An 11,432-nucleotide genomic window follows, 5' to 3' on the forward strand; every position below is an offset into this window, starting at 1 on the left:
TTATGCCCTTGTTTTCAGTTGCTGACTTAATAAAAATGTCTTGATATAATTAATCTTCAATCATCTCGTTTTCTAGAGCTTCCGGTGGCATCACTTAGATCACCTATTTTCATTTTTTTAAAGAACAATATCTAAAATCAATTTTTGCAAAAAAAGTCAAAATATCATTTAGGTCATTTTTTTAAGTTACAGTGTAGATAAAGAGCCATTTTCATATGAACTACCAATAAAATTTAATATGTTAAATTTTCGATAATTTCAATGTGTGTGTACATTTAACACCGATCAGTTCTGATTTTACAACTAAATGATAATAAAATAAAAAAATATCAAAGTTGATACAGTTTTTCGATAAATAAACGGAATTTTACCCACAGACAAAATATTTCAGTTTGTGACAAGGCCTACTTAATTTTTTAGAAGTAAAAAAATGTTGTAAATCTCATTACTAAAGTATGTTTTTTTCGTAAAGCAAACCATGGTATTCTTATATATTTTTGGCCACTGAATCTGAATCTGACCTCAGTGTGTCCTAGGTACATAGGTGAGACAACTGACGATCGATCCAGCTGCTTTAGTACCGTTACTCACGACAAGGAGATGTGTATACACAGAGCTTGTTAGTTCGTCGCTTGTCTCACCTACAACATACTGATGAGGACCAATAAGTCCGAAACTGGTCTATGTCTGGTGGGTTAAACCGACGAACGATTCTAGCTGTTGTACTAGGAGTTACGAGTATAATCCAATGCCGGGGGGCATGTAGTCCGCGGAGTAGTTGTTTCTCGCAATACTGGAAATTTAAATTTTTTACATTCAAATAATGAATGATAAAAGTCCAATATACCTATCTCAATTTATTATTACAACTTAAAAATAAATGGGACAGAAGAAATCCAACCGAATATATGAGATTGACAGATATTTTCTCCAATCTACAAGTAATCATGCGTAGAAGATTTCCTGTGATTTTCATATTTTCAAGAGGGAGATGACGGTGAAGTGTACAGTGAAGACGAATATACACCGTCGGCTGAAAAAAAACATCCAGAAATGTTTAATCAGGGTTTACCAAAAGGCGGAGCTAAGTAGCTGGTTAGAGAAGTGGAATAGAAAAATATTCTATTTGAAGGAACCAAATCTTCTGTGTATCACTAACATGAAACAAGTTTTCGGAAATATTTTTCTTCAGATAAATAGAGTACGTTACTGTATTGTTCCGATGTTAAATGCCTAATAAACAAGTATAAGCGCAATGTTTATAAAGACGAGTGGAGGTTATTCATTGACTTTTCAAAACGAGAGCTGAAGACAGTTCTTCTAATATAATTGTCAGCGGTCGGCGCCATAATAAGGTATAGGCAGAGTAGGCACACGCCTATAGGCGCAAGCTGCTAGGGGTGGGGAAAGGAGTTGAATACAAAAATAAAAAAAATATTTTTGTAAAAAATTTTGGAAATTTTTGTAAAATCCTTATAGTTTCCGAGAAAAAAATTATAGAAGTTGTAGTATTTTCAACCTTTATATCGCTGGACTGCTGTAGTCTTTAGCATCATTCGTGTTATACGCTGTGAGCAATGCGCTCTCTCTCCACGTGGTTCCAAACGATTCCGAATACTGAAATCCGATATTAGTATTAAAGTTTTTGCGATAGTGTTTACATTAGTTCTTCAGGTACCAAATTTGCTTTAGGTGTATAGAAACTCGGGAATTGATGGATTTTGTTTTAATTTATGGTGAAGCAAGACAACATTTGTGTTAGTTCGTGGAAACTGGTTAAGATGGGCCCAAATGTGTTTACATGTCGATGGACAAAATTTTGAACAGTTGTAACATCAGGTAGGTATGTCAAATTATTTTATTAACTAAAACCAGAAATTAATTTTATTAATTAATAATAACAATAATTTTATTTATTTCTTTCCTTGGGAAAGAAATTCTCCCAATTTTTGGTTTATTTTTTATTACACTTTACCGCCGTGCCGGTCGCCGACTGCATACTTTGCCTTGCGTAAAGTCAGGTTTTACAGTGGACCAGTTTCCAGTGCTGTGCAGAAGTATCACCTTCGAACTGTCCTTTTTGATTTTTTTTTTAAATTAAATAATAAATAAATACAAAATTGTATGCGTAAGAATCCCGTGTATATTCAATTTTTTTTTTTGGATAAGTTCTGAATCACCCGGTTTATTAGCTTTTTTAAATTATTTTTAATTAATTTAAATTTCTTTTTGTAAATAAATACTTATGTACATACCTAATATTTTTTTTGTTTTTAGATTTGTCTTTCTGTTGTTTTTTATTTATATTTTTTATACAGGGTGATTCAGTCATAATGTCATTAATTTTAAGAGCAGATATTGAAAAATGAGTATAATACGATGTCGTGATTAAAAAAAATGAAATGCATTGAAGCAGAAAAAAAATATTTTCAAATCATTTTTCAGGCTGTTACTCACCGGCCGATGTCAGCCGGTTATTCACAATTTGCGCACGGCTGCGATATGAACAACGCGCCCTAGATGCAATGTTGCCATATTTATATATTTTCGCTCATATAAGGACAATAAATAAACGGTTTGCTCACGTCAGCCTATAATTTAAAATGCTATAAATTATTTTTAAGCTCGGACTTACAGCAAATGTTCAAATACATTACCGTTACCGTCTATGCACAAGTGTACACGTTGGATAGATGAGCGGCGGATGCGATGGAATAAACCAGGGTTGTTACGTATTTCTTCAGCGGCATCTTCGATACGATTCCGCAACTGCTCTACATTCTCTACCTCGATGTGATACACGACAGATTTCATATAACCCCATATATAAAAGTCCATAGGATTATGGGCCCTCATCTCCCTATCCACCGATTGGGACATTGATTATCTAAAAATCCACGGACATCGCGAGCAAAATGGACCGGAGCTCCGTCGTGCATATACCACATATCCCGTAGCATCTGAAGGGGAAGGTTTTCAAACAATTCTACTAAAAATTGAAAGTAACGCGGCCCATTCAGATGTTCAGGTAGAAAATGCGGCCCAATTAAACGATCGCCATATACTCCTGCATTGACACTGAATCTCCTCTGAAAGCTAAAGTGTGCGGGGTTTCAGTTGACCAAATGTGACTATTATGGCTACAAAGAAATTAGCTCTGTTTCACTTTAAATAAAATTTAATATTGAAGTCACAAAACTCCAAGAGTTCAAGTAATTTAAATTTCGTTTCGTAACCATTTCAATTTCATTACAGAAATAATGACATAAGAAACCAACTCACAAGATAAATTATAAAGAGAGGGTGAAATGTATGTAGTATTTAAATATTGACTGTAATAGAAGATAAAAAAAACAATCGGACGGAGACAAAAAACAACTCGGTGCGTGTTTCCCACATAGGCTAACCTGTGTCTAGGTCACTGACCTTCTATCTAACCCACTTTTGATTTGCACGTGCACTATAATCTAGGAACCAGATAGGGTGCCGTGGCCAACCAGAGTACCACGGCTGCAAACAACTTATTCGTAGTACTTTGAGCTCCTGAATCCAAAAAACTTGGTCGCAAAGCCTGAAAGTGGTCAATTTAATTGTTATCAACAAATTAAATGTTTAAATGGCTGTAAAAAGTTTATTTTTATAGCTAGTAAACGGAACCCTTTTCGGCCGCCGAGTATAGACTCGGCGGCCGAAATTATAAAGAGTGACTAATACATAATATAAAAACACTATTACCATAATGCGTATAAAATATAAAATGATTTCTATACGGTTCAATATTATTTATCTTTGTGCCGCTCGCCATGCACGTCGGTAGAATCTATAATCGTGTATAGACTGAGTTACACTGAACGTCGATCTATATTTTATCTCTGTCTTTTGCACTTGGTAGGGAATAGGGAAATGCTTTTTTAATGGGTGTAAACGGATTTGATTTGCCCGACCTGAGAAACGTAATAGCATAAGCGTAGACGAGGGGTCTAATTCCATGGCTATAATAAATTTATAAATTAAAAAAACACAACTGGGACGTTTTAAAATGCTGTAATAATTAAAATTGATCAAAGTACCGGTTATAGCAAACCGTAAAAAATATTAGATGTTATGTTTTATTATGTTTTTTCAATATTTTCTATATCTTGTTGCCTTTTACGCAGACACGCCAATGGATTTTCATTCCCGGCACGCTTCATCCCCCTTACTAGTCCAAGAGCTAACGATGAATCACTATCTATAATTTTGGCCGTCGAGTATAGACTAATACGAACTGTAGTAGGATCGTATTCCATGCAAAGTAGAGCAAAAAGTTGTCGGTCTTTTATCAAAGGAAAATCGTGTCATCAAATTGATTGTAATGAATAGGGATGATTGTTTTCGAATGTACGGTTATTACAATTTATCATTTTTAATATTATTAACGTTTTCACGTTTTATTATTTATTATGTTAAATAGTACACAGTTTTAGTATTTCAATTTATTATTCAATATGCAGTTGCGTATAATCAAAGTTTACATAATAAATGTAAACTTTAATGTAAACATAAACTTTGGTGTAACCTACTTAGGTACTTATTGTTTTTGAGAAAGTAAATATGTTTTTTACCTGTTTAAAATGCCAGCACGAGTAAAACAGCGGTTATCCGTCCAGCGCACTTTGTTTTAAAAATAAAAATAAAGTTAGCATCTGCTGCACTTCGATTTAGGAACCAACTGCAAAATTCAAGACGATTGGGGAAATCAGCTGGTTCGAAAGCTTAAACTTTTGAAAATGGTACGGGTTGAGTGAATTCTCGCGCAATATCCGCAAACTTTGGTTTGTGATATCTCCAGTCGCCTTGAAATTGTTCTTGTGGACATAGTAGGCTGCTCCTCGACTAAATTTAAAACAGCCTCTATCACATTTAAGTCATTTTGTCGATGTCCTGCACGTTCGCTGCGCGGTATGGTATGATAGATGCAGTTGGAAAAATGCGGGAGATATGGAAGGTGGTAGATTTGAATAAACGCTTTAAATTGTTAATGTTCATCGTCATGTTTTATTTTTATGCTTTTGTTACGTTTTTAAAAATAAACTGTTTGTTTTTGAGTTTTTGCTATTTTTCGTTACACATTTAATTTAACAATTAAGTAGGGGCGCAAAATTAAAAGTTTGCTTATAGTAAAATTTTTTCTAGTTACGGCACTGATAATTGTAATAGTTCTAAAAGCACACTCAACAAAACTGCTGGCCAAAATTATACCTACCTCAAAAAAGAGTTAATAACTAATTAGATTATAACGTTCAATGTTTGCATTTAATTATCTTCCCTAACAAGGAAAGTACAGGATTCACTATTTTTTCCTCTTATGAGGAGTATGGCCGTCCACTTTGATAAACCAGCAATAGTCACCCATCCTGCTTTGTACCTCTGCTTCATGGTGCTGATTTCCTGATGAAACCGCTCCACATGTTCATTACTTACAGCACCAAGGTTTTCAGGGAAGAAATCCAAGTGTGAGCGAAGGAAATTAATTTTCAGTGACATGCGACACCCTAAATTTTATTTAATTTTGATATAAAATGTTCGTCTTTCAAAACTTTTCTAATTTGATTGTTGTCTATTAAATTGTTGTCCCGTGTAGTCTGTTAAATTACACTTAAATTTTTATGATGAACGAAATTTTTCTTTTCAATATTATGATTTGTTAAATAATTCTATACATTTTCATAAAAATAAGATATTTTTTTATCATTTGTGTTAAAACCTGACGCGATTAAAATTTGAAAGTCATATTTGGTTTCAGCCGGAAAAATCTGTTAGGAATCACATATTAGATTCAGAACAAGATAAAACACATTTTAAAATTCTGATCGTGCTGCCTGTAATTTGTGTTACAAAAATCATGTCGACCAGTGTAATCGATCCTTTAATCGACATTTAGTATATACCAAATGTCGTCTTCACCATAGGCATCAGAAGCAATAAATTTTTAAATTAAAATTTTGGCATATTGGGAAACAATTATAATTAAAAATTAACTTGTAGCAGTGGTTTGTTTCCGAAAAATTAAATAGGCCTTGTTAAAAGCAAAAATAAAATAGGTAATTAGGTAAATTGCAGGTAGAGTGCTTTTTCATAAGAGGTATCCAAATAATTTATTGTGATGAGTTAAATCTAAAGATAATAGGCTTACCTACTATGTTATCTTTTTGCTTTGTTAAATCGTTGAATTACAAAATTAAAACCGATTGTCAACGAATTAGTGACATGGACATACATTTTAATTCTAAACAACTTCTAATATCATATCTAAAGTAGGTACCATAGTTTTTCGGCTTGTTACGCAGAGGTCCATGTACCTACCTGGCCGCCGTCGATTACAAACTTACATTGCGCTTCCTCCAATTTAGCTAGGAATCTTTGTCCTGGCCTTGTTGTTCTCAGACTAGGTTCCGAGGGGAAGACTCTCCTATCAGAACTCCTAAGCCCGTCCTGATGTTAATTTCAGTTCTTATTGTTGTTCTAAGGCCTCTACGGACATAACTGCTCCTTAGACATTAGATCATCCTTTGAGATCATCACATCCACAGACAATATAGCTTATCGCTCTAAGCTATATCGACTGTGTCGCATCCATTGTTTCCAAACATTTCGCCGTTCTTCACTATCGGCATCTTCAGTGGAGAACAAACGGGTTTGAAGAACGAAACTCTAAAATACATTTTTGTGGGGGGTCATAAACAGTTTAGGTCATACACTTTTTATTGTCTACAGTTGAACATAAAAAAAAATCTATATAAAAATAGTTGTTAATTTAAAATGCATCCTAACGGTATTACGGCTTCTTAAATATTGCCCCAAACAAAGATTTTCTTTTTATTTAGGCGCGGCGGTAGCCGAAGCGGTCGAGGCTTGCCTACAGAGGCGAGCCAGGGCTGCGAGACAAAACCGTAGTGGGTTCGAAACCCGCACGCGGCAGGAAAATTCGAAGGAATTTTCCTGTCGTACCATGGATGTTTGTGATTGTTAAGGTGGAGGGTAGTGTAAGTTAGCAGGCAAAAAGGGCCAAGCATGGTATAATTGCTGGTAAGCTTCATGACCTTTACCTTTTTTTTTAAGATTTTTATTTTGTATCTATAGTACAGTCCTTGGAAGCACCTTATATATATATTTTTTTCATATTATTGTATATTGTTTCTAATAATGCAAGAATTAAATTATCGAACATCTTATATTTTAGTAAATTTAATTTAGATCTCTGAACCCCATGCATATTTAAATTTAGAATACTTATCGTCATATTTGAGTATATGTATCTTGTCATTAAACTAAAAAAAAAAAAAAAAAATTAGAAAACTAAATGGCTTTAAGGGAAGAGAATTGACTTAATTGAAGGTTATAATATGCCTGTTTAATACTTATACAATTTGTTTGTGTAGGTTTGGTGTACCTACAATACAAGAAAAAATCAATCCTATAAATAAAGGAGTTATTTATAGGATTTACTTATATGTTATAATTAATGCTGAAATTTAATGTAGGTACCTTTACTGTTAAGTGTATATTTTTAGAAAATAATGAGATAAGCGTACCTCTAGGGAGCCCTGTCTACTTTACTTAGGTGCAATCTATTTCATAGACGCTAAATATACGTACACATATATTGAAGGTTAAAGGTCAATGAAATTTCAGAACAATAATGCTGAAATTAAGTGGTTTTATTTTAGTTCCTGCAAGGTACTATAACTATACTGATAAAACTTATGGAAACACTGAATAGTACGCATTTGCAGTGGTTTTTATACACATAAAGTGTAAATGAATACACCTAACATGTTCAAATGTAGTATTTCGAAATATTTAGCATATTTTCTTTTTAATATTTTTTATTTAATTCGGATATTTCATTTTATGATGTACTTTTACCTTTTATGTAGAACTATTACATTTTAAAATATTTAACTTGTTATAATTGAATTCGTTATATCTGTTTATATTATATTCGATGTAAATACCTATACGAATATAAGTGTAAATTTACACTAATTACTTTTGGCTCAAACGATCAGAATTTCCGTTAACCGACTGCATGATTAAATTCATTAGTTGCGTAGTAACAGTAGGTATAGTGTAGAGGTAGAACTTAGGTTAGGAAATCCTAATCTAAGAGGTAGAGTATGAGATTATTATCATCGTATCGATCTTTGCCTTTTACACACAGGCATTAGGATTGTACCTTAATATTTAAGGCCCATTTTACTTATTCTTTTATTTACACTATATTTTGTTGTCAATTCAATATTCCCAAAAGAAGTGTCAATCATCCCCGACTTGCATGGTAGTTTACGCAATAAATACGCTGCGATGTGGCCACATGAGGTAAGTACATGCAACCATCATCGTTAGTACTTTTCTACTACTCTCTGGGTAAAAAATATTACTTAAGTTTTAGTAGTAGTAATAAGCAGCAAAATCACCAGATGTAGACCGGTTTCGAGCTTATTAGTTCTTATCAGTATGTCATATGATTTAGCTGATAAATAATCTTAGCAGTTTACTAGATTGGGGGTATAATTCAGTGATGAATGGGGCATGTAGGACGCGTAGTAGTTGTTTCCCACAATATAATTAGTTTATTTCGTCTGGTGCGAAACTAATCATGCTTTCGTAGACAGATTAGTAAGCTCCTCTCTGCCAGTAGGCATAAAGCAATGCTTTGTACCAACAGCAATTACCAACATTTAAGATATGGCACATATTTTGTAGGTTATAACTTATAACCCACCCACACAAGTTTGTGTTTTTAATTAATTATTCCTCATAGCAGTGGTGGCTCGTGGCATTGACAATAGGTGAAGCATATTCATTGATTGACTAAAAAGAATAAAAAAGCGCCGTAGACGAAAATATTCAAATTTTCAAGGTCAAACGGCTGTAAATGAATCTGTAAATTTTTAGTTGCATTTGGAATATTACCGAAAAACTTACCTTCGCGGGAAGGATTTTCATTCAGATTTTATAAAAAAATAGAAATAGAATTAGTTCGGCTTGTGGACTTTAGCGAACATTAACATACACCGTATATGTATGTTCCAAAGAAGCTTCGTGGTTACGACAGCCTCGCGTAACGTTCCTAAAATTGTTAAATCCCTCCTTATTCTATACGCCGGACTTTACACCCACAATTAAACGGCATACAGAAAAGTAAATAAACACTTCCACACAACCACTTATACCTATCATTCATTCTCAAACTTCCGTACATAGGTAGACATTGTCTTTTGATTTCTCCTTTTTTTCATATCGAGAGAATAAGCCACAGGTCTCTCGCAACTTAAAAAATCCTTTTTGTCCTCAATTTTCAATTTGTAAAATGGCGTTTCCAATAAAATACATACTGGATCATACATAGGAAACATCCCACAATTATTATACAAAACAAATATTAACTAAGAACCGTTATAATCGTGCACAGGGCGACGCGTATCGTATAAACTGTTTAAAGGCAGGCGATGGGCGATGACAATGCTGCTTCAATTTCCGTGTCACTCGTTCTCCCACGCTGTAGTTTACTCTCGTGTTGGCCGCCTTGTTGCCATGACAACCGCCGTAAACAACGCTTCGAAGAGAAGCAGAATACAGACTGTTTCGATCCGCGTCACTTGCTTATGCTATACGTTGTATGGTAAGAGTTGATATTCACCCTTGTTTTTTTAGAAAGCGTTCACCGCGCAACTATTCTGTTTATTTCTGCGTATAAAACAAACAAACACAATACATTTTCAATATAAAATTATTCCTAAATTATAAAATTTATATAAAATTAAAATTTAAATTGCACAACCAAACGGAAATTTTAGGTGAAGCGGTGCGTCACTTGCGTCACCTGGCGAGCCGCCACTGCTTCATAGGAAACCTAAGGTTAAATCTTCATGCAGTTTTCAAGGGTAAATTATTTTGCATTTAAATCAGTGGTATTTTGTTTTTCTTTTATTTCATTTAGCACATCGTATTTTGAGGCATTGGAAAAACAGAAATACTTAAAGAAAACGTATTTTTAGTAGAACTGTTATAAAGTAATGATTATTTATTACTTTATAACATGTATTGTAATTAAAAATACAATGTAGTTCTATGTAAAAATTATACTTTAGATGCCCTACATAGACAGGGTCACTTACATATATCATCTAACCCGCTCTTTCTTTACTTTTTTATGTAAGAAATACCGTAAAAAATTACTATTTCATTTCGAAGGTATAAACCAAATTCTTGTTTATTTTTTTAATGGAAGACCCTATATATCTATCCCCCTTTTGAAATCCTTTGCATTTTCTAATTACATGTCATATTTGCTTTGACAATTTGTACAACATTTTGGTTACACTAAAACATTTAATTTTCTACTGTCCTGTAGCAATAGAGTTCACCTAATTTAATTATTTATCCGAAATAAAATACCTACTTGCTAAGCTGAAATATTAAATTACTACAGCATTACGTCTATCCACATTTAACGCATAGTTCACTTGCCTCTAATGCATTAAAATTATATTTAGTTCAAAGTTTTAGCAATATAATTTAATTACAGCGGAGAAACATTTTGGTTAGTATTAGTGGCCACAATTAGATGATATGTTCACTTGTGACTAGTGACTGGCTATCAGAAATCCTGCTCTAGCTAATGCAATTGAAATTTCACCTACCACTAGTGAATTTTTTTCTCAGTGTAATTATTATCGCGAAAAACCTTGTACTTAAGTTATTGGCTTCTACTTTTTTAAAAATGTACAAATTGCTTTGTAAATAGAGAACTATAACATTATAGCCTAAATTTTTTTCATCTCTTAAAACGGTATGTAGTATTTGATGTTAATTATATTCAGGACCTTTCTTTAGGGCTGCAATGAACCTGGCTCATATTACTCGAGGACTGTTGAAACACAATACGTTAATATAAACTAGAGACATTTGCAAATAATACCTTTCGCTAAAATGAAATAAATATACGAGAGAGATACTTTTAAGAGTTTCAATGGCTATGTCTTCGGAAACCAAAGGAGACTTAAATGACGTCGCCTTGTACCCCAGCCACTCGATCTATAATAGTATATTATTCAACGAGCGTATAATGATGGGTATTATCCACGAGGTGAAGTTTACGGCCACGAGCCGCAGGCGAGTGGCCTAAATCACCGAGTGGATAATAGCCATTATACGGGAGTAGAATACTATACTTTATCCACGACTACTAAATATTTTTGTTGAAGTTTTTTTTGTTTTTAGTTCGTTTTTTAACACAATTTAACACAAAATATCAAAACACTGAGAAATCTATGCACACAAACAATAATGTTGACAGGTTTGAGTCAAATTTGTTTTGTTTTAAAAGCTACTTAGATTTATGAAATGTTTCGAAAAACATGGTATGTTAAGCAACAGATATACGA

This window comes from Anoplophora glabripennis, unplaced genomic scaffold (genome assembly GCF_000390285.2).
Source record: "Anoplophora glabripennis isolate ALB-LARVAE unplaced genomic scaffold, Agla_2.0 scaffold109, whole genome shotgun sequence".
Classification (NCBI taxonomy): Eukaryota; Metazoa; Arthropoda; class Insecta; order Coleoptera; family Cerambycidae; genus Anoplophora; species Anoplophora glabripennis.